Here is a 23,988-nt window from a genome sequence, read left to right as displayed (position 1 = left end):
AAACATGTGAAATATTGTAAATCTTGTCATTCACCTTGGATCACCAATCAGAACGGATTAAAAGAGCTTTGAGCAAAGGCTCCAAATAACTTGTTCCTTGCCTGTAAATGGAAGCCTGAGGACAAGCAGGACCCACTCACTGCTCTGTACTCACTGTTCCTTTCTCTCCTGATCAGGGTCTTGCTCCTATGACATAAGGGATCTGCCCTTCTTCATACTGCCCTGTGCTGGTGACTGTGGCTCCATGGGGTGCAGTGGAAGATGCCACCGGCCATCTGGGACTGGTGTCTTCTTGGACTGTGGCTCTTCTGAGGTCTCAGGGAGATTAGCCTCTGCCATTTGTTACTCTGGGACTTTGTGATCCATGTGAAAACACTTTATTGACACATGAAGGGATTACAAAGGAAATCAATTATACTGATGATCACTGTTACAAAAAATGTAATACTGTAATACAGAGTCTTTATTAACGCACTAGAGGCCCGATGCATGAAATTTATGCAAGGGGCTCAGCCCTCTCCGCCACAGAGACTGCCTCTGCCTCAGCCCCACTGCTGCCCCAGCTTTGTCCTGAGAGACATCTGGTCTAATTAGCATATTACACTTTTATTATTATAGACTAGAGGCCTGGTGCACAAAATTCGTGCACTGGGGATGGGGTGTCCCTCAACCCAGCATTCACCCTCTCAAATCTGAGACCCCTCGGGGGATGTCCGACTGCCGGCAGTCGGACATCCCTTTCATAATCCGGGACTGCTGGCTCCCAACCGCTCGCCTGCCTGCCAGCCTGATTGCCCCTAACTGCTTCTGCCTGCCAGCCTGATCACCCCCTAACCACTCCCCTGCCAGCCTGATTGACACCTAACTGCTCCCCTTCTGGCCCAATTGCCCCCACCAGCCCTCCCCTGCCGGCCTGATCTCGCCCCCAACTGCCCTCCCTTGCTGGCCAGATCTCATCCCCAACTGCCCTCCCCTGCTGGCCTGATCACTCCTAACGGCCTCTGCCTCTGCTCCCACCACCATGGCTTTCTCCAAAAGGAAGTTGGACATCTGGAAGATGGCCAGTTGACGTGATATAATTAGCATATTACTCCTTTATTAGTATATATAGATTATATAGGATAGGATTGCTTAAATGGGTGGAGGGGAAGCCTTTTTCAGCAGGAGGAGATGCTCTTGGAAGACAAAAACACGTAATCCCTATATCTGGACTGATAGCCAGCCATATGCACTATACTGCCAAAGTGGTCATTAAAAAATTGAACTGCTTTCTTACACCTTACACCAAACAGCTGTTGCCCTTAAAACCCCTCCTCAGCCCCACCTTAGGTTCTGCCTTCACAGTTCACCCAGATTAGGTTCTGATTGGTCAGTTTCTATGCCAGTCAGCATCAAAAGCTCGGCCTCCTAGACAGCCTTTGGCTCCTGGCACTTAACCCAGATTAGTTTCTGATCGGTCGGTTTCTATGCCAGTCAGTGTCTCTGGGCCTATCTCTGGGCCCGAATCAAAGAGGCGGGGCTGATTAGCAGCCCCCGCAGAGGCCTGGAGAGAAACAGAGGCATGGCTGCTGGAGAAGCTGGGAGAGAGAAGAGGCAACAGCTGATCAACAGCTGCCACAGAGGCTGCGGATCAGACTCTGCCTCTTTCTCTGCAGGCCTCTCTCCAGTCCTGATCTGCAGCCTCCTTGGCAGTCAGTGCTGGGTCACTGAGCCAGCACTGGCTGCTGTCAGTGCTGGGTCACCACGGCAACCCAGCACTGACTTCCTGTGTTTGGTTGAGCCTTCGGTTGTTATGGACCCTGATTCTTTATATATATACTAGAGGCCCGGTGCACAAAAATTTGTGCACTGCTGGGGGGTGGGGGAGGGTGGTGTCCCTCAGCCCCACTTGTGCCCTCTCACAGTCTGGGACCCCTCAGGAGATAACGACCTGCTGGCTTAGTCCCACTCTGGGGTGGCAGAGGGCAGGCCCAATCCCTAGGTGCAGCCCCTGGTCGGGCTCAGAGCAGGGCCAATTAGGGAGTTGGGGCGCCGCCCCCTGTCACCCACAGAGCAGGGCCGATCAGGGGGTTGGGGCATTCCCCCCTGTCACACTCAGTGCAGGGCCAATGGGGAGGTTGCGGCTCCACCCCGTCACACACAGAGCAGGGCCCATGGGGGGTTGGGGCGCTGCACTCTGTCACGAACAGAGCAGGGTGGATAGGGAGGTTGTGGCCCCGCCCCCTGTCACACACAGAGCCGCATGATCAGGGGGTTTGGGCGCTGCCCCCTGTCACCCCGGTGCTGGGAGGCATATTACCCTTTTACTATAAAGGATAGAAGCCTGGTGCATGGGTGGGGGCTGGCTGGTTTTCCCTGAAGGATGTCCTGGATCAGGGTGGGGGTCCCACTTGGGTGCCTGGCCAGCCTGGATGAGGGGATGATGGCTGTTTGCAGCTGGTCACACCCCCTTCAGGGTGGGGATCCCCATTGGGGTGCTTGGCCAGTCTGGGTGAGGGGCTGAGGGCCGTTTTCAGGCTGGTGGGTGACTGAAGCTCCCAACCTCTCCTTTTTTTCTTTTTTTTTTTATTCTGGGATTTATTTACTTTCTATGGCTGTCACTCAGCTCTGAGGCTCGGCTCCAGCTCTGAGACCTTGGTTTGTTTGTCTTCGATAATTGAAACACTGTTGCAACTCCAGCTCGGCCGGCTGGCTGAAAGCATGGGGATTGTTTAACCTCTATATTTGCAACATCGTTTCTTAGAGTGCAAGCTCAGAGCCCAGCAGCGGCAGGCGGGGAATGTTGGCTTCCTCCTTCACTGGAGCAAGCAAGCCTCCTGTTCGCTTCAGCTGCCTGGCTGCTGGCCGCCATCTTGGTTGGCAGTTAATTTGCATATCGCCCTGATTAGCCAATGGGAAGCGTGTTGGGGGTATGGTTAATTACCATGTTTGTCTATTATTAGATAGGATAGATTACATATCAAGAGCTAGTGGTAGGTCTAACTATTTTAGGATGTAGAGTTGGTGGAGGAAAGAACACAAGTGAGAAGTCCTGGATTTGAATTGTGGGTCATCTCATCATAGGTCCCTCCTTTTCTAAATGCATTTAAAAAATCTTCCTGTGGGTTTTTCTTTACCTCCTGAAATCAGATGTTTTTTACATTTCTGTGTGTGTGTCATGGAACCCCTTTGGCATTCTAGTGAAGCTAATGAATCCCTTTTTAGAATAATATTTAATGCATAAAATGTTAAATGCATAAAATTAGAATGCATAGGATTACAAAGGAAACCAATTATACTGAAATTATCAATATGCCAAAAAATGTAATATTGTAATATAGAGTCTTTATTAATGCATTACATACCAAGAGCAAGTGGTAGGTCTAATTACTGTAATTATGAAGTGGACATGAGTGGAAATGATACTTTGAGATATTTGCAACAACTGTAATGTGATAGGATTTCTTTGATTTTTACTTGTGAAAAGTCATAGAACTGGCTAGTTTTACTGTGGACTATTGCTTACATTTGTAATGGAAGGACATGTTAAATTTTAGAGGTTAATAGACATTACAATGAAATTTTCACCACCCAGGCCTGAATTCAGTCTGAGGTCCCCAAATCCCCTTGCCTAAAAACTGTACCCTTTCCTCTTATGCTGTGCACTCTCCAGGGTCCAGGTCAAGCACCCTGCTGTGCCCTCCACCTGCAGTCACCCTTTAGTGCACTGACTCCCAGGTGTGGCCCTCCTGTGCAGGCAGGGGACTGGAGCACAGACCTGTAGCTCCTACCGCCTGCTGTACCTCCACCCTGCATGGCCCAGAGGACCTCATGCAGCCTCTAAAGCCAGCTCTGCAGCCTGGCCATCCCACCTCCCTCTTCCCGCCAGCCTGCTCTTCTGTGTTCCCAGCTCTGTGGATGGCATTAACAACCGTATGGCTCAGGCCCCAATCCTTGCTTGAGCAAGGGAGCTAGTGAGCACCCAAGTCGCCAGGATTACTGCTCCAGCCTTCTTGATAAAGTTTGTGAAGTGTAAACTTGTACATTTCAAAGCACTGGTCTGCCTTTCCCTTTCCCTGGCACATCTTCTAAATTGCTACTCACCCCAAGGCCTCATTCGTCCTTCCTTATCTTTCTGACGTGCACATCCAGTCACTCTCTGGTTTAAAATCTCCTGATGATGCCTCTTTGCCTTCCTCGAAGTGTTCTTTACTTTTTTTTCCCTGCAGGTCCCCAGCCTCCCCGAGCTCCCAGTGGTCCCTCCAATGGCTTGCCCCCCATTTCCCCCTTTTGCCTCGGCAAGCCCAGTGAGTGCCCTCTGCCTGGGGGTCCCTTACCTGCCCTACTGCCTTCAGGTCTCAGTGCTGTGTCCGCTTTGCTAGAAAGCCTTTCCCAGCCTGCAGCATCCTGAGCACTGCCTACAGAGCAGTGCTTGCCCAACCATCTCCTCCGCCTGTGCTTTGACCAGACTCTGGCGGGCTTTCACAAGCAGTGTGTCCTCGGGGGACAGAATTATTAAAGTATGTGGTTAGGAGCACTGACTTCAGAGCCAGACTGCTTAGATTCTAATGCCAGTTCCACCCCTGGCTATTTGATCTTGGCAGGGTACTTAGCTTAATTTAGGTGCCTCGCTTTTCTCATCTGTAAAACTGGTATAATAATAGAGGGATCAATAAGTTAATACATGTAAAACACGTTAGAACCAGGGCTAGATTATAATAAGAGCTTAAACATTAGCTAGTATTATTGGTTTTGGTTTCAGCAGTGTGGCTTGGGTTCATATAAAAGATACTTTAATTTTTGCTGGAGTTTTTGTTAAAGACTGTAATATAATTCAAAACCCAGTATTTAATTGTTCTTTATCTCCATTGAGGTTGATATTGAATGTTGATTTTAGCAGAAGTAATTTATATCAGACAAAAGAAACTTTTTTTACAGGAAAGGTAGGGAAAATCCTAGGAATACAGCTTTTTAGTAGAATGGTGGAGACATTTAAATTCCATATTTTGAAACCATAGTGAGTCATCCCACCAGTAGTTAGCTATCTCAGTTGAGAATATTTCCATTTTTCTTTCACTTCAGAGATTATGTTGACCTCATATGATTTTTTTGTAGCTCTTTGGGTAAAAGAGAGATCAATATTACTTATCAAAGGATTTCTTTTTGAATGCAAATCGTCATACATGTTTGCAAACTAGATCCACATAAAAGAAATGGTTTTGAACGTAATTATTTTCTTTTTTTGCATGAGTATTTTTATGTTACGTAGAACTTGACCACTCTTGTGGGAGAAAAACTTTTCAGGAGCCCTACTACACATTGTATTTGACATTAATGAGTTCTCATAATTGATTCTTTTCTTTTTGTTTTTCTTCCAACATCAAAGTAGTATTTCCCTGGAGGTTTAACTGTTCTAGCCTTTTCTTAGTTTTGCCACCAGGTGGGGTACTGGCTCCTTTTTAAGGCCTGGGCCACAGTCCTTGAGGGTAGTTTTCTCACCAAGGTGACTCTCTTGCCCCTCTCATTCTAAAGCAGGGGTTCCCAACAAGAGGCACCCCCCCATAGGGGGGCAATTTGATTTTTAAGGGAGGCAATTTGAGAATGAGTTATTTAACAGTGAATTTTTTTGCATTTCTTATGGTTCTAGGGGCTTCATATACAGCATATAAATGTATATTATGACATATTTATGCAATTCTGTTCTCTATTATATGTTTTGAAACATTACTTGCTATTTTTTCATATAACTTCATATTAGTATTATTTTTTTAAACAATTTCTTAGTGATTTCTTCCTCAGCACTTCACCTGTCCTTTCATTCTTTTATTTTTCTCGGTCATGGATGCCATGTTCTTTGGAAGCTTGTTTAGACCAAGTTAATGACCTTTTAGGCTTCCTCCACATGAATAGGAGTTCACTTTTTGAATAATAAGAATTATATGTCATGGGGGGGGGAGCATCAGGATTTTAGAAATGCTTAGGAGGAGCATGGCCAAAAAAAGGTTGGGAACCACTAATCTAAAGTGACCCCATGAAAAAATGTTGAGCCAAGACCCAGGTGTGGGTGGAAGGCAGGAAGTCTAAGGTGTGAGGGAGTCTCTGGGTTTTTCCTGATTTTGTTGAGCTAATACGCTAATGACTTATGTTTCATAGGTTTTGAGTAACTTGAATTTTATCAGAAACACATGTAAATCTACTTGACAACAGTGAATCAAGTTCTTTGGATATTTGGTTCAGTCTTATGGCTTAAAAGAAACAATAAAGTCAGGTAACTTTGACCACTATGTTATATAGCTCTTATTTAAATAGAAGAGAAATCAATCTATTAAAATTGAGGCTCTTCTTGGAGTTAAAACTAGGGGAAAATTGTGTGTATTGTAGACACATTATGTTCAAAAGCAGAGCATTTCTTATTCTTTTGTAAGCATCATGCTCAAACATTATTGACTTTTAAGATATAAATGCCTTAAAGAAATTATCAGTTACCTTTTCCTAGAATGAAAAATAAATTTAAATTCCATACTTTGAAATGACAGTGAGTCATAGTAAGTTCCATTTTAAACTATAAAAAGCTCCAAAACTACAAAAAAATTCTTTTTTTAGCATATACATATAACCTAAATACAGATGGTGAGACTGAATTATGAGTAAATTTTCAGGTTCTTTGATTCATTTTCCTCTTGAACTTTAGACTTGAGTGGTTAATGAGGTTTTAGACCTTTTTAATGTGATCCTCCACCCCCCCCACCACCACCACCAAAAAAAAACAAACAAAAAACAAACAAAAAACCCCACAAACCTGAAAATCTGGATGATGTGTGACTCTGAGACTCAGAAACAGTAACTCCATGTGTCCTCTTATGCAATGTGCAATTGTAGTGTTTATGCTTTCCCACCACCACCACTACCCAACTTGGATAACCATGTAAACTCATTTCATGGCCTTCATGGAGGGCAGACTGTATTGCTCTTGTTTAAAATAAATGAGTCACTTTAGTGCAGTGTCTGAAGGGGGGCGAGGGTGTGAATTCTCTTTGTGTTAAGTTTTTTGTGTTCTAGCTTTCTCCGACAGCAAGCACAAACACGAAGCCTTAAGCCTCAGCTCATTCTGTCTGTGGATTTTATTTCTCACAGCAGCCCAGTGTCTAGTTAACATATGGGGTGTGGTCTCGAGTTCATTACTGAAGCTTATAGGCTAAAGTGCTCTGTGGGCTTGGCTTTGACTTAAGTTGCCTTTAGGGAGGCGGCTGAAAACTGGGAGCAGTCTGCTTTCCCTGTGTGTGGATTCCCTGGGCTGTCAGTGTTTCCCCCCCACCTCTTGACTATCAGCTGCTTTGGAGATTAGTTCCCTAGCAAGGATTCTTTCTTTAAAGCAACATGAAGCGACCGTTTTCACAGGGGCACCAGGTTAGTACGTAACATTTTGAACTTTGTGTGGCATCTGTCAGACTTGCTCTCCGTGCTCACTGGGCGATGAGATGACAGCGTAGTGTTTGTGCTGCTGTTGTGTTCCTTTAGAACAGAACAGGGGTTTGGGGGTTATGAGTCTCCTGATAGTATAAGCATTGTTTGACTCTCTTGAATGCAGCAGAATCCAGGAAGACATGACCACTGAGTGTTGGATTTGCAGGCTCCGAGATGTGTACTTGTTTGTAAGCATTTTCAGTTCCTTTTCCAGAATTACTCTTTTGGTGCCCTCCCCATTAAATCTTCTGGGCATAGCTACGATGGTCTACACGGCTGATTGTATTTTATGTTTGAGCGTCAGGTAGCAGGGTGCTGTGCTCCCGCTAGCGGTGTTGTCCCTCCCACTCGAGTGCCTGCCTGGTGCGTGGTTTTCCCCAGGGCCTATTCCTGAAAGTTAGAATGAACCAGATATCTTTGGAAAGTCTGGCATTTTTCTGGAATGCCTCGTAAAATACCTAACAATGGATGTAGGCAGAGTGTACAGGTGGACTAAGCTGGGCTGGATTCCTTCCTTGATTGTCACTGCTTGTGAGTCTGCAGAATCTGAGGTTTGCTCTAGGAGTAAATATGACTGTAAGGCTAGAATGTGCCTTGTAAGATGCAAATGTATTGCTGACAGTAACACAACTAAATTAAGTCAACACGACTAGGTATCATGAGAACATTTTCCTTAATTGTATTCACTTAAAGATCCAGAGAGCAATTTCACTTTTGTGAATTTGTCACCAAAGCAACCCAGCATGAAGTTGTTCTATAAGAGGCATTCAGCTGGGTATTTTAAAGTTTACAACACTTTTTGAAATACACTTGATTTTCTGTTATTTTACGTGCACTTTCGTTCCAGATAATGCACTAGTCTTTTTAAATATGCTGCTCTGCTTCTGTTATTGCCATTTTAGTCTTCTCTCCCGCCTCCCCCCCGCCCCCGCCCGCCCCTGTCCCCCGCTTGCCAGGAAATACAATGTTTCAGACAGGGTCCCGTTCTCCATCTTCAACTCTTTAAAAAAGTAACATTGAGGGAGGAGGGAGACAGAAATAAGTAATTAAAAAACATCTTGGAGATGACTTGTTACGTTTTAAGGATCCCAGTTGCCATTTCTGCTGAGGCTGAAGTTGTAAAAGTGATGGCTGCATGCCACTTCAGGATTACAAAGCTGACTGTACTTTATACCCTAAGACACAACCGGTCAGCCATATTATAGCCCTGCCTCTGCAGGTACTTTCTCTAACAGCAAAAATACTCGGTTTTTAGTAGATTTCCAAAAAAAAAAAAAAAAAGCAAAGATTGCTATGGCTTGCTTAATTATGCTATTGTGGCACGTATGTATATTATTAATTATTAAATGCTATTAATTTAAATTTTTTAAATTATATTTTATTTCTGTTGTTGACACTATTACAGATGTCCCCCATTCCTCCCCCTTTGCCCCTCCCTCCCCTCCTTGTGGACCTCATCACATTGCTGTGTGTGTCCATGGGCTATGCATATATGTTCTTTGGCTAGTCTCTCCACTTTCTTTCATCTCACCGCCACCCTCCCCGCCCCTCCCTCCACACACACCCACCTCCCCTCTGACATCTGTCAGTCTGTACCATGTATCCATGTCTCTGGTTCTATTTTGTTCATCAGTTTTTCATTTAAATTTTAAAGGGAGACGTTTGTCAATCTGATTGCAGCTACCCAGTGATTTTAAAAGAACAATGTTGAGACATTTTACTCGTTGATTATTTGTTTGTACTTCTCTTACATGGATAAAAGTCTTAAAAAGCTCATTTATGTCTGGTAGGTTTCAGTTTCTGTGTTTGCAGAAATTGCTTCATTTCTGATTAGAAACAGAAATAAACAATGAGGCAAAGAATAGAATAAGAGGGGAAACACACTAAAAGACAGGTTTTAGGGTTTTTTTCCCAAAGAATATTCATTAAAATACGTTTCTTCTAAACTTGGGGAGGTAAAAAAGACTATAGAGTGTTCAAAATCTATAATTTTGGGATAATATAGCTAAGCAAATCTTATTCCTGATTCTAGGCCTGGAACACACATTGTAATTCTTGTTCTCATCTTGCCAGACTGGTTTCCTTTTGTTACATTTCTTCTTTTCGCAAAAAAATAAATAGAGACGGGCATTTTCTCTCATTTTAAGTTGAGCTTTCAGTTGATTAACTGAGTTGGATAAACACACTTTCTTTCTTTTTCTTTTTTTTTCTTTATTGATTAAGGTATTACATATGTGTCCTTATTCCCCCGTTGTCCCCCTAACCCCCCCCCCCCCACTCATTACTCATACCCTCACCTCCCTTTTGTCTGTGTCCATTGGTTAGGCTTATATGCATGCATACAGGTCCTTTGGTTGATCTCTTTCTTGTTGATATTTAAAGTCCTCTGGATGTCTGATTGATGTCCAGAAGCCTATGTACCTCGCCGATGATCCAGAAGCATGTGAGCCTCATTTCCTTTTAAAATGAACCTGAGTTTTGAAGTTGGAGATACATCCTTAGATAAACTATTTTGACATGAATTGTCCCAGACTCGAAACCCTGGGAAACTTGAATGGCACTCTAAAAAAGGAATGAATAAGTAGCAGTAATTGTGGTATTAGAGGTGGTTTTTCTGACTGCTGAACCTTGTTACGTTTTCACCTACTCACACACCCCAGATTACTCTCATTCCTGCCCACGGTCTTGATCTTCACTCTGTATCTTTTGGGAGGTGTCAGCTCTTGAACTGCAGTTTCTACTGTGTGAGATTCAAGTAGAGGCTACGATGAACAGTGCCACCTCCACCTTTTTCTTGCCTAGCCCCCCAACCCCCTACCCCCTGGCCCCGGTTCTTGCTCTTAACCACGCTCATCGAAGGTGCCAGTTTGCATCGATCTTGTGCTTTCGTATCAGAAAATGGGGACAGAAAGCGGGAGAGATTGTGATGCCATCCACCCCAGAAATTCACTATTTCAGTAATGACAGTAAATACTAACTTCTCAGTGGGCTTGCAAAGGCTGAGGACAGATTTTAGTCCAGGACTGATCTGACCAGAGACTTCCCAAGTTCCCTCTTTCATGCTGAAGAGCCCAATTTCAGCTTCACCTTCTGGCATTTGTGGGGGTGATGGTAACAGCAATCATGGCAGGAGTAGTAGAGGCAGTGGTAAGAGTAATAATAATAATGATAACTAGCCCTCAAAAAACATTTCCCAAGGGCAGTACTGTCCTAAGCATCTTATTTAATCCTCACAACAACCCTAAGAGGTCAATTGTCTTTATTATCCCCATTTTCTCATTGTGGAAACTGTCCCAGAGAAGTTATGTAATTTGTCTCAACTCATAGCGACTAGCAAGCAGCAGTAACAGGATTGTGCCTTGGAGGGATGGTGAGGGAGAGGGTGCTGCGGTAGGAGAAAAAAAAATCGGCCTGAGAAGTTGATGTTCTTGGGAAATATAATCTGATATTTGTTATTAATGAGAAGCAGCCCTGTACATACTGACCTCTGTGTTGCTCCTCACACTCAAAGATGTTTCTGTTGACCCCCTGACAACTGGTAAGGCATGTCCTTTGTGTTCTGCTTTCTCAACTGTTCTACTCATAATCAATGGCAAGAATGTGGTGACCTAAGGCAGGACATAGAGTTTTCCCGTGGTCAGTAAATGAGACCCATAGTGACCAGTTTACATTGGCGAATAAGCCCACAGCATTGAAAACTGTCTTTCAACTACATAAACTGACCTTGGAACTCTTGAGACTTCTTAAGGCTACAACAATAAAACACTGAGGCCAGGGACTTGGACCTTCTGATTGTTTAGCTTGAATTTGGCCTGTGTGAGTGCCTCTTCATTCCTCCCAGTATGACTTCCCGCTGATAATCAAAGCTCTGGTTATTTTGTCAGTCCTGAGGTTTAGTCGAAAGCCAAGAATATGAGGCATGCATTTCCTTTAAAAACATAAGTGTGCATTTGAAAATGTTGGGCAAATAACCTACATTGGGCTAAAACTTAAACACATGACAGATAAGTTTGGAATCTTAATGTATTAACATATAGTCCATAGATTAAGGAGACAAATTAAAAAACAGCAACAATAACAACGAAAGTTCTGATCTTTGGATGGGAAAGTACTTCTCTTCCTAAAACCAATAGAAGAAATCACAAAAGGAATAGGGTGGTAGATTGGAATTTTTGAAGTAGAAGTGTGAAGCTTTCAGTATAAAATACTCATTGAAGTATTATTTATTACCATGAAAAGTTAGAAATAAAACAGAAGAGGAAAATTGCATGATGGACCATTATGTAACTACTACAGGCCTGGTGCATGAATTCGTGCATGGGTGGGGTCCGGCAGGCCCACCTGGATCAGTGCTGTGCCGATCAGGCTGGCCAGCCAGCGGGGAGGGGACATGGGAGGTTGGCCGGCTGGCCCCATCCCTGATCGGGGTTGGGGGCCGATCGGGGGTGGAGCCAGTTGGGAGGAGGGGCTGTGGGCAGTTGGCCATCTGGCCCTGCCCCCTGGTCGAACTCCTGGTTGAACTCCCAGTCAAGGGGACAATTGGCATATTAGCTTTTTATTATGTAGGATTCCAGTTTTATTTATGAAAAATTGTAATAGAAGGAAGTTGTGGTACTAGATCTTTAAGTTAAAACAATATCAAATTATTTGTATATCACAGACTTGGCCATGTTTAAAATATACCTCTCTCTGTGTGTTATGCTTAGGGAGATGGCAGAAGGGGTAGTCACCTTAAGTTAATAGGGTTTATGGATTATTTTGAAGGTGGCAATTTCTGCTACTTTATATATTTTCTTATACTTTTCTGCATAATAATATTTTTAAACACGATTAATATATATTCAAAAAATAAAAACTCATGTATAGGAAAAAAATGAGAACAAGACATACCCAAATTTAATAGTAGGTTAAGTAACATCACCCATAATCTATCTATTTATGTTGGTGGCGCTAAGAGTGATTTTGATTTCCTCAAATAGTTTATAAACTTAAGGTTTATTTTGAGAAAAATTTATTATTTTTATAATAAAAATTAAAATAGATTAGGAATGGCAGGCCACAGTTGAGGCAAGGTCAATTTTTTATAAAGGAGAGGATACTTTTACTTTGGAGAACAATTATTTTGCTGCCTTTATGCATTATTGTAGGAAACTGCCTTTTGACTTTTATGCATTGGGTTGAAAATTTTAGTCAGCTGGTATAGCAAATACAATTAAAAGGTAGATGGTTTGATAAATGGTGTGGGGTGGAGCCTATTTAAACACTTGAAACATCAGTCCAACTAAGACGCTTGCGCGGAATTCCAATGGGTCATGATAATGCTGCCTTGGTCTAAGAGCAGTTGATATTTAGAAAGGGACAAGTCAACGTATTGAGACAATTTTCAGAAGAGATGGTTCGACTGGAATAATGAAGATGGAAGAGAATCCGAGAGAAGTTGACTTCATTCTTTCCCTTCCTCATTTTACAGATGAAGCCATGAAGGATGGTGTCCTGAAGGCCACAAGGTTCTATTGATTTGATTGGAGCCTTTGGGGCCTTTTGAGGTCCTTTGACTCCCCCATTGCAACTGTTTCTAATATTCCGTTCTGTTAATTTAAAAACAGTTTAGTCCCGGTGAATGAGATTATATTTCCATTTTTTCTGGGTTGGTAAAAATCAAAAGCTGAGACCATTCAGCATTTACCTAATGACGTTTGAAAAAGAGCCTAAAGGCCTCTTATGCCTCCGAGGAACACTTCCAACTCTACAGGCATGGTCTGTAGTCTCCTCATTGTTGTGTGAACATTTTGTTCTTGGGTACAGGCTTAATTATTGCACAGCTGGTTTCCATGCTTGTTCTGGAAGACAGCAGCCACATGAGTGACTACAGATCACTTGATACTGCACCCTGGAAATTGTTCCTGAACAGCTTCATCAATAGTGTTTAACTTACATGAATCCCTTAAGTTAATCCCTTTGTGTACAATTCAGTGTTTTTTAGTATAACCATCACCATAATGTAATTATAGAACATTTTCTCTTTAAAAGTTTAAAAAAATTATTCAATTACAGTTTATATTCAATATTCTTTTGTATTAGTTTCAGGCGTACAGCATAGTGGTTAGACAATCATGTGTTTTACAGTGTTCCCCCCGATATTTCCAATATCCACCCAGCACCACACACAGTTATTACATTGGATTAACCATATTTCCTGCACCATATTTTACATCCCGTGACTATTTTGTAACTACCCATATGTACTTCTCAATCCCTTCACCTTTTTCACCCAGCCCCCCACCTCACATCCCCTCTGCAAACCATCATTCTGTTCTCTGCATCTATGAGTCTGTTTGATTGTAGAACATTTTCACCACCTTCAAAAGAAACCTTGTATCCACTCTCTCTTCTCTCCCTTTTTCTTCCCCCAGTCCTAGGCAGCCAATATTCGACTTTCTGCCTCTCTAGATTTGCTCATTCATTTCATATGTATCACATTAGGTGAGAAAGCTGGACATTTTAATGTGAAACTCAAAGACCACTTAGTCAAACATGACCTGGTTACTGCGCAGGCCCTTTCTTCTCAACAGTGTGCCAAAGTGTGAGATTAGGACCAAATGAACTCACTGTTGTCACCTGTTTATTAGATTAAGGGGCCTATATTTGTTTTCTGGAGTCCCTATATTTAAGATTGAAGTGAAAATATTCAAATTTAAAAGCTATATGGGAGTACATAACTATTAATATGAGTCTGTTATAAACTATGTTATAAGAAAAATCGTTAGGTTAGACCACTGCTTAGTTGGGAGCTTGAGTGAATTACTTGTATCTTCTGACTCAATTTCCTTATCTATAAAACAGGGATTATAATATTAGCACCTACCTTGCAGGGTTCTTATGAGAATTAATGAAATAATGTGTATAGAAGGCCTACCACAGTGCTTAGTGTTTAATAAGTGTTAAGTGAATGTTAGTATTGTTATTAGTATCATTTATAATAAACTGTAGAATGTTATTTTATTTCATTTTTATGACTTATATGCTCTACTAAGGATTTGAATTGGCTTGCAAAAATATTTGCATACCATTAAACACATACACACATATGTTTTGTTTTGAAATAAAACAAAACCAGGGGTGATAAAGTTAGTAAAAAAATAATATCAGAGGAAAGGACAATAACAATAGAAGTGACAGCTAACATTTACATAGCAGGTTTTCAGTAGACATTTCTTTAGTGTCTTTTCTTTTTTCTTTTTTTCTTTTTATTTTTTATTGCTTAAAGTATTACAAAGGGTATTACATATGTGTCCTTTTTTTCCTCCCGCCCTTGACAGTCCCCTAGCCTCCCCTATCCCCCAGTGTCTTATGTCCATTGGTTATGCTTATATGCATGCATACAAGTCCTTCGGTTGATCTCTTACCCCCCTCCCTCCTGCCCCCCCAACCCTCCCCGGCCTTCCCGCTGCAGTTTGACAATCTGAATGATGCCAGATCAGAAATGGGCAGAGACAATCAAATGAGAAACCCAGGTTGGGAGGGACCCTTGGTGGTCTCTTGTCCACCTTCCTAAGCCATGCATGAGACATTGCCATGATGTCAGCTGGTGTGGTGTTGGAACTTACAATGTGAAGGTGAGTCCCACATCTCACAATGTGTATAGATACTATTTATTAAGCACTTACCAGGAACTGAACTAGAATTAGAACCAAATGGACTCTAATCTATATAATTATGATGTAAACTTGCCTGCTCAAAGCAACATATTTCTTTGTTTAATGGTTCTGCTTTCTGGAATGTTCTTATACATATTAAACTGAAATGTACACTCTTGTAGGTACCCTCCTCCCCTTGATTTTCATAGTACCTTCGACATGGGAGAAACAAATGCCTAGTCAGATAGTTCCCCAGAGATTTAGATAAACTGATTGTAGAATTGACAATGTGGTTGAATCACAAAGTCCACAGTAAGCTTAATACCAGTATGTAAGTGAATGCTGATAAAAAGATATAGTCCAAAGTTATACTTCTCTTATAATCTGAGATCTTGACAGTTTTTCATAGAGTATGGGTAGTCCCCCCAGATATCTGAAGATAATTATCATGGTCCTCACTCTACTTTGCTCTCTTGCTTAGATATCAGGGTTATTTTTTACTGTTCCTTTTTCTGAATGTGCTCCCCTTTTGAGTATGCTCAGTGAACTCCTACATGGTCTTCAGGATCCCTTTCCAATGTGCCTTTCCAGCAGTAACTTTCCCCAATCCCCAGATTGAGCATTTCCTCCTCAGGTCTCCACTTCACTTCTTTTCACATTCTGAACATTATCTGTTAAAAGCCTGCCCCCCGACCCCCACCCCCACCCCCTGGACTGTGAGTCCCTGATGGAGAGCTATCGACCTTTGGTCTCTTAGACCCCATCCTAGCACCTGATCCAAGGTCAATACAGCGGAAGTAAGAATTTTCATCTTACCTCATATGGATTCTTAACTGTATCTGGTTTTACAGAGGTATCTATAGCTATACTAATAAAAGGGTAATGCACTAATTAGACCAGACGTCCTTCCGGACAAAGCCACAGCGGCTGCTACTGCAAGAGCCGGGCCGAGGTTCAGGCAAGCTGCGGATGGCAGCTGCTGCTATGAAGGCTCGGCCGAGACCCAGGCAGCCGTGGTGGCTGTGAGGGCCGAGGCTCAGGCAACCACGGTAGCTGGCAGTGGCAGCAGCAATGGCATGATGGGGGCATTGCCTTCCCCTTATCGGTCCGGTTGCCTCCCACAGAGGGAGGCCAGACTGTGGCTTAGCTATCAGTAGGACATTCCCTGAGGACTCCCGGACTATGAAAGGGGGCAGGCCGGACTGAGGGACCCCCACCTCAGTGCACAAATTTCCATGCACCAGACCTCTAGTCAACACTAATAAAAGAGAAAAATGGTAATTGGCGTACAAGCTACCCTTTTCATTGGCTAATCAGGGCTATATGCAAATTAACTGCCAAATGAGATGGCAGTTAACTGCCAAGAAGATGGCGGTTAATTTGCATATGTAGGCACAATGCAGGGAGGCGAAAGGGAAAGCAGGAAGAAGCCCCCTGCCACTGACAGTGATCGGAAACCCAGGGGGGAGCTAAGAGCTGGGGGGCAGGGCAAAGGCGGCCCTGGGGCCGCCTTTGCCCTGCCCCCCAGCCATGATCAGAGAATCAGGTGCCTTTTCCGCCCTGGCCAGTGATAGCAGGAAGTAGGGGTGGAGCCAGGGATGGGAGCTAGGCACAGTCGAAGCTGGCAGTCCCAGGAGCTAGGGGTCCCTTGCCTGGGCCTAAAGCGAAGCCCACGATCATGGGGCCGCTGCAGCTGTGGGTCCCCGCTGCCCGGGCCGAACGCCTAGGCCAGAGGTGTCAGGCCTGGGCAAGGGGCAGATCCTGCGATTGGAGGGTGATGGGGGTCAACGCCTGAGGGCTCCCAGTATGTGAGAGGGGGCAGGCTGGGCTGAGGGACACTCCCCCCGACACACACACCCAGTGCACGAATTTCGTGCACCAGGCCCCTAGTAAGTATATAAAAGCCTAAGCGACCATTACCAGAACAACCAGTCGACCAGTCGCTAAGATGCACACTGACCACCAGGGGCCAGATGCTCAATGCAGGAGCTGCCCCCTGGTGGTCAGTGTGCTCCCACAGCCAACCTCCCAAGGCTGGCCAAACTCCTGCGGTCCCTTCCCCTCTGAGCCCCTCTCCCCAGACAGCCTACCTCCTGTGGCCCTGATTGGGACTGAATGAGATGCCCCGATCACCCCACTCACCAGCCAGGCTGAGGGACCCCATCCATGCATGAATTCGTGCACCAGGCCTCTAGTCAATTATAAGAAACTAGAGGCCTGGTGCACGAAATTTGTGTACAGTGTGTGTGTGTGTGTGTGTGTGTGTGTGTGTATGTGTGTATGTAGTGGGCGGGGGGGGGGGAGAGTGTCCCTCAGCCCTGCCTGCTCCCTCTCACAATCCGGGACCCCTCAAGCAGGGTCCCTAGGCCTGGCCAGGGATCAGGTCCTATCAGGGCTTACCTTCCCCTGGCTGCCGGCAGCTGGACCTGTCCCATCGCTGCCACTGCTTGCCATCTGTGCGGTGCTGCCCCCCTTCCCCCACCATCGGTCACCTTCCTTTGTGGGAGACAGGTGTGGGGCGCAATTGCTTGGCTGGCCTGGGCCTCCCCCTGTGGACGCCAGCCGGGTGGCCTGGGCCTCCCTCTGAGCGGTCCCCAGATTGATCACCGCGCAGAGGGAGTTCCTACCCACCCGCTGCAGCACCGCTGGCCTAGGGCCAGGTAGCCTGGGCTGGGTGGTCTAGGCCTCTGCTCCAGGGTCAATCACCCAGCAGAGGGAGGCTCCACCCACCTGGTCAGGGCTCCAAGATTGATCAACGCCAGAGGGTGGCCTGGGACTCCCTCTTTGGGGCGATCACGGAGCTCCCCCCCACCATCGATTGCCCTGCCGGCAGCCTGGGCCTCACTCTGTGGGGAGATCACAGGGCTATGGCGGGGCTCCCTGACTAATCGCATTGCACCTGCCTTGGCAGGCCTGGCACCAGTGCGTGTCATAGTGTGGTTGTCTGGACCATTGTTCTGCTATTCAGTCGTTTGGTTGATTTGCATATTATGCTTTTATTATTATAGATGTCTTTGGACAAAAGATGTGTAGATGAACCTTGATAAACTGAGGACCAAAAGTAGCATAATCTGGTGCATAAGACTGTGATGAAGGCCTTACTGTGCCTTTCATTTTGACTTGGTAAAACTACCCACTGATTGCCCAATGTAAGCAAGATGCTTGTTTGTTGGACAAGGCTGATACCCAGCACCTTTGCTCAGAGAGATTTAGATAAACTGATTGTAGAACTGACAATGCGGTTGAATCACAAAGTCCACAGTAAGCTTACTACCAGTATTTAAGTGAATGCTGATGAAAGATATAGTCCAAAGTTATACTTCTCTTCTAATCTGAGATCTTGGCAGTTTTTCATAGAGTATGGGTAGAGGTTTTCTCTGCAATGCATAGAAAAAGGGGTAATTATTTTAGTGGTATCTCATTGTGATTTCATTTTCTTTTTTGTGGATAGAGGGTTAATTTAAGAAAAAGTATGTAATTGTGCCAATAAGAAAGCTGGCCTGCATGTGAAGGAAAGAAGGTGGATCTCACCAAGAGTTTGCTGTAATTCATACAACTGGTCTGCATCTCTCTTTTTTTAATGATAAAAGATTAGACTTTTAAAAATTAATAGTACCTATTATAATTGTGAATAGAAAACATGCTTTTATAGAAACTAAATATTTGATTACAATTTTGACAAAATTTTCACAGAATTTGATTGACAAGAGAAGAGGTAGTAGTACATAATTTTATAAACTCATCTAATATCGGATTTGCTGAATATACTATTGTTTTAAATTAAAATAGTTTTAATTGGAGATTACTTTTTAATTTTTATTGAATTTATTGAGTGTGGCTTTAGTTAGTAAAATTATGTAGGTTTCAGGTATACAATTCTATAATACGTTATCTGTATTATGTGTTCACTACCCCAAGTCAAGTCTGCTTTCATAAGCATTTATACCCCCTTTACCCTCATTTTTCTCTTCCCCCACTGCCCTTTCCCTCTGGTAATACCATACTGTTGTCTGTGTCTATGAGTTTTTTGTTGTTTATTTTCTTAATCCCTTTACCTTTTCCACCTTATATGGACTCATTAGACTCCAACTGGAACATTCTACATGGAATAAGTCAGCTGTGTTGATGGTGGTATCTGTCTTTAGGACTTGCAAAATGCCGACTTTAAGGGCTAGACTTCATATTTCTCCACTCCATGGCCCCTAGAGATACTGCCTCTTGCCACTTGAGTTTGAATTTGCAAGTCCTCAACATCCAAACTGAGTCTTGCCAGACAACCTAATGAATTCATCTTCTTCTCCCTACCCTTTTTGCCACTTTAGTGCTAATTTTCCCTCCCCTCAGCCTGTGCTAATGGAGGCCTGGGAGCAATTCCACTCTGAGTGGCCCCCAGAGGTCTAGTCTGGAGGAGGAAGAGTCAGGCATGGAATTCTAGAGTGCTGAATTCCATCCAGGCGCTGGTGGCATGCTTCCTGTTTTAGGAAGCTCTCCATTTCCTAGGGCTCTTTCATTCCTAGAGAGCTCAACATGTTAGAAAGTTGTCTTTGATGCTGAAGTGCCACTGGCTTCTATGGACTATCCATCCTTGAGTTCCAGCTCTCTCCCCTGGAACCTCAGAGGAAACATCTACTGACACCCCTAGGTCTTGAGATGTTTGAAGGGCCTCTCATTTTTGTTCAGCCTAACAGCTCAGATTTTTTTCAACCATTTTTCATAATGTATGCTTTTCAGACTCTTCTCCAACTTGGTCCTTATTCTCTGACTATCCATGGTAAACCTACTAGCAGGCTGGGATTGCCGGCTGCTTTCTTGGATGCTGCTCTTCTGATAATGTATCCCAAGAGAGCATCAGACCTTTCACCAATAATAATAACACGTGTCACTTTTTGAGCAGTTACTATTTCCAAGGTCGCGTGCCAAAGTGCCTTACATATGTTATGTCATTTAGTCTTTATAACAATACTGAGATGGGCATTGCTGTTGTATTTCCTTGATTCTAGGACACTATTAATGGCAAGACACACCATCAATTAAATTTCAGTTTTTCAGAGAAAATAGACAAGGAAAATACCATCCTATTAAATGTACACAGGAAGTACAGGAGTCATGTCAGTTTCAGAAAAAGTTTGCACATGTGTGTTGGGGGAGGGGGACAGAAAGTACATCTTAGAATCATGGAAGTATGCTATCGTCATTCTATAGATGAGGAAACCAAGCTTGTGGAATTTGAATAACTTGCCACGTCTGTGGAATCGAGAACCGGGACTCACACCCAGCTCAGCTGATTGCAGTGTGAGCTCCCTCTGTTCATGCTACTCCCTCCCAAGGAGCCCTGTGCTGAGGGTGGCTCATCCCAACTTCCCAAGGCTTTCTCACAAAACAGCTGTCAGCCCAGGCAACCCCAGCCTGTACTTGTGTGTTTAGACCTCAATGCAGGCGTCTACCTTTATTCTTGCTGGTGAACAACTTCCTGCATGTCCCTTTCCCCATCTTTTTAGAGTGTGATTGCCAGATCAAAGAGGATAACGGTTTTTGTGGCTCTACAAACATATTACTAAATTATGCCTGAAAGTGGCAGATGCATTAACAATGCCACCAGCAGTGAGGTTGGTTTAGCGCACTTGTTACAAGTTTTTGATGTAACCTATTACTGGTCTCATTTGGACTGTTGTGGGAAACTCATGCATTTAATTCTCTCCTGGGATTCCTCAGGAGGAAGCCCCCCATCCTGGGATGACCCAGGCCTTGGGTTACCCCGTCATTGCTTCCTCATAGTTAGTATACACCTCCTGTTTCTGCGGCCTCTGGACTCAGCTCTCAGTCAGAATCCTCGGGGACACACTGCCCTAAACTTTGCTCTGCTTCCTGCTTGCCCTCTGACTCTGAGCAGGCCCATGTCTTTCTTTTTTCTTTTATTGTAAAACCCTGAGTTGTTTGATGCGGTTTATTGAAAATCCAGAGTCTGATTCATGACAGTAACAATAAGTGGGTAGAGAATTAAAAGCAGTTTGTTTGTTTTTTAGATCCATTGTGGTTGATGGCACGCCATCTAGGAGATATCTGGATGATTAATTAGCAAGAAGTCCATTCTACTTCTCCCTAGATGAAGACAGGGAGGAAGTAGGAAGTGTCAAGAATGTATAATTGAAGGCTTTAAGGAGAAGAAACTGCCTAGTAGATTTCAAATGGCAAAAGGAAAAAAAAAAAACAGAGGAAGAGAAGGAATTTCCACCCCTATACAATATACTCTCTTAGTTCCATAGCATTGCAACTAGGAAATAAATATTCTTTTTATTTTTAAAACAGGAATAAAGGAAAAAGTCAAATACACATCTTACCTTCTACTAAGACCACTTTAAGTTGTGCGTATAGCTTTTAAATGTGGTTATTTGGTTTCATAACTCCGTTTAACAGGTCTGAAATACTGAACAGAAGTTAACTCCCTCAAATGCTTCTTTAGATTCTGACTCATGGCCCAGCTTAACTCAGATCTCTTGTGAGAGGATGGTCACTGTCTGCACATTTGGCTAAAAATACAGGCCACTTTCTGCAAAATGTCGGTGTGCCACTGAAAAAGAAAACCACAGGCCATATGGAAATAGTTCAAATTTAAACTAAAATTTAAGTTTATTTTAGTGTTCAATGCTTTAAACATGTGTTAATGCTTAAAAGGATGAAGTTACCTTGATAAGAAGTGACTCCAGGATTGTGACCGAAGGCGGCAGATATTACAGATCTTGAGTGTTATCAATTCATAGCACAGCTCGACTCTCGGCCTGATAAATATGATTCAGTATTTGCCAAAGACTTCATATATTTTTATGTGCTTCAAGAGACATGCTTCCACAGACACAGGTTTTGAAGTTTTAGAAGGGAGAGGAACTACAGGTATACCCCTATAGTTTCAGTTTTGCGTTTATGATACCTGGGGATCTTTATAGGTCCTTTATGAGTTATAATTTTATAAATCAGTGAGGTCCTGACACAGCCATAGCAAGTTGCTTTTGTTCTCACTGAGTCTAACACTTCTGTCACATTTTTCCTTCTCAGACCTCCTTTCTTCCTGCCATTAAATCAAATAGGTCATTTGGAGCTGGTCTAAACCAGTGCCCTTCCAATGTTGTCCATAGGCATCACCGGGGCATGTTGGTAAAATGCAGATTCTGATTCTGCGATGGGACTCAGGTTCTGCATCTCCAACCAGCTTCACGATGATGCCTGTGCTCCAGGTCCATGGACCACACTTTGAGTAACAAGGATCTCAATTCTCCTAGTCAGACAGGTGGTGGGAAAAGGTGAGCGATAAAGCAAACTTTAAGTGAAACAGCCTCACATGTTCATTGATGATGATGCTTACTTTGGGGGGGGGGAGGTGCCCAGTTGAGTTCAGAGAGACAGCAGTGCACCTGGATTAAGAACCTTAGCCTTGCAGTCCTCTCTCTGCCACCCAACAGTTGACTCATATGGGCATATTACTAATCTCTCTAAACCTTAGTTTCTGTAATTGTGACATGCAGATAATATAAAAATCTACTTTATAAGGTTAGTAGAGGCCCAGTGCACAAATTCATGCACGGGTGGGGTCCCTCTTGGTGGCCTGCAGGGATCGGGCCGAAACCTGCAGTCCAACACTGCCTGCAGCTCCTAGCTGCCCCTCCCGCTCATCCCAGCCCCACTGTGCCTGCTGTGGGTTCACGCCCAATCAGTCCGGATCGGGATAGGCCAGCCATGAGCCCTGCATCTGGTGCCCTTCCACAGGGAGTGGCCTGCAGGATGGGGCTGAAACTGGCTCTCTGACATCCCTTGAGGGGTCTCAGATTGCAAGAGGGTGCAGGCCAGGCTGAGGGACCCCACTGGTGCACGATTGGGCTTGGGAGGGACCGTGGGAGAGCTCCAGGGTGTGTCCAGCCCATCTCACTCAGTCCCGATCGGCCGGACCCCAGCAGCAAGCTAACCTTCCAGTTGGAGCATCTGCCCCCTGGTAGTCAGTGCATGTCATAGTGAGCAGTTGAGCAGCCTTAGCATATCATTAGCCTATTACTCTTTGATTGGTTGTTCGGGTGTTTTGCCATTTGGTCTATTTGCATATTACCCTTTTATTATATAAGATTATGATGTTGAAATGATATAATACATATAAAGTACTTAGTAAGTGCTTGTTAAATGTAAGCTAGAAAGCATTTATTCAATGCCAACTGCATGCTTGGAATGTTAGGGTAGGTAGGTCAATATGAAAAGTACCTCTTTAATTTCAACAGGAATTGAATTGGTTTACTTGGTAGCAGGGGTGGAGGTGGAGGGGGGGGGAACCGTGGAGTCAAGATTAGATCTAAAACTTTAATCTCCAAGGGCAGGGCCCTTCCTGCCTAATTCTTTCTATGTGCTCTTTGGCTGTTTCTTTTTATGTGTAACCATATTATGCAAACCTGGTTCAGGCAACTTTAAGTGAAGCCCGTGTGCTGAGTCACAGTGGATTTGATGTGTTCTAACCTTCAAAACCAAAAGTGAGTTATGCTTGGTTTCTTGGGTTTGTGCGAGTTATCTCTGAGGACAGAAGTTAAAGGATAGGTTTTTGTTTTGCTTTTATCAGCTGAATTGTTTTTGCTTAATCAGCCAGAACTAAGTGGTATCAAAGGACAGGCATAATCAATTTCTATTCTAATGGTTCAAATTCTGAGCATACAACTGCCTTCCACTTGGGCATCTACCTCTTTAAAGCAATTTTGAAAGGACTCTGTCTTTGCATCTTAGTTGTTTTTTTTTTTAATACAGACTAAAGAAGGCTCACCTTGACTCTTTTCCAAACAGCACAAACGCATGTGTGCCTGTGAGGAGCTGGGCACTTCTACTTTCCATCCACCTTTTGTACTTTTCCTTGGAACCCTGTCTTGAAAAGGAAATGATCACT

At 43.8% G+C, this 23,988-nt stretch overlaps 1 protein-coding gene across 3 annotated transcripts in view; it reads left to right on the top strand.

Annotated features, from left to right (window-relative positions):
• Positions 1–23,988, top strand: part of PLD1 (phospholipase D1) — a 199,411-nt gene that overhangs the window by 48,789 nt on the left and 126,634 nt on the right. For 2 of the 3 annotated variants that reach the window (XM_059687038.1, XM_059687036.1), the window contains exon 1: positions 7,214–7,386. The exons of the other annotated variant lie outside the window; for it this stretch is intronic. The gene's annotated coding sequence lies outside the window, so the exon portion shown is untranslated. Of the gene's footprint in view, positions 1–7,213; positions 7,387–23,988 lie in introns of those variants that run through there. 3 annotated transcript variants of the gene reach the window in all.

The sequence above is a fragment of the Myotis daubentonii genome, chromosome 3 (genome assembly GCF_963259705.1).
Source record: "Myotis daubentonii chromosome 3, mMyoDau2.1, whole genome shotgun sequence".
Taxonomy (NCBI): domain Eukaryota; kingdom Metazoa; phylum Chordata; class Mammalia; order Chiroptera; family Vespertilionidae; genus Myotis; species Myotis daubentonii.
The sequence above is the reverse complement of the archived record's forward strand: the minus strand, read 5'-3'. Positions and strand labels throughout refer to the sequence as shown.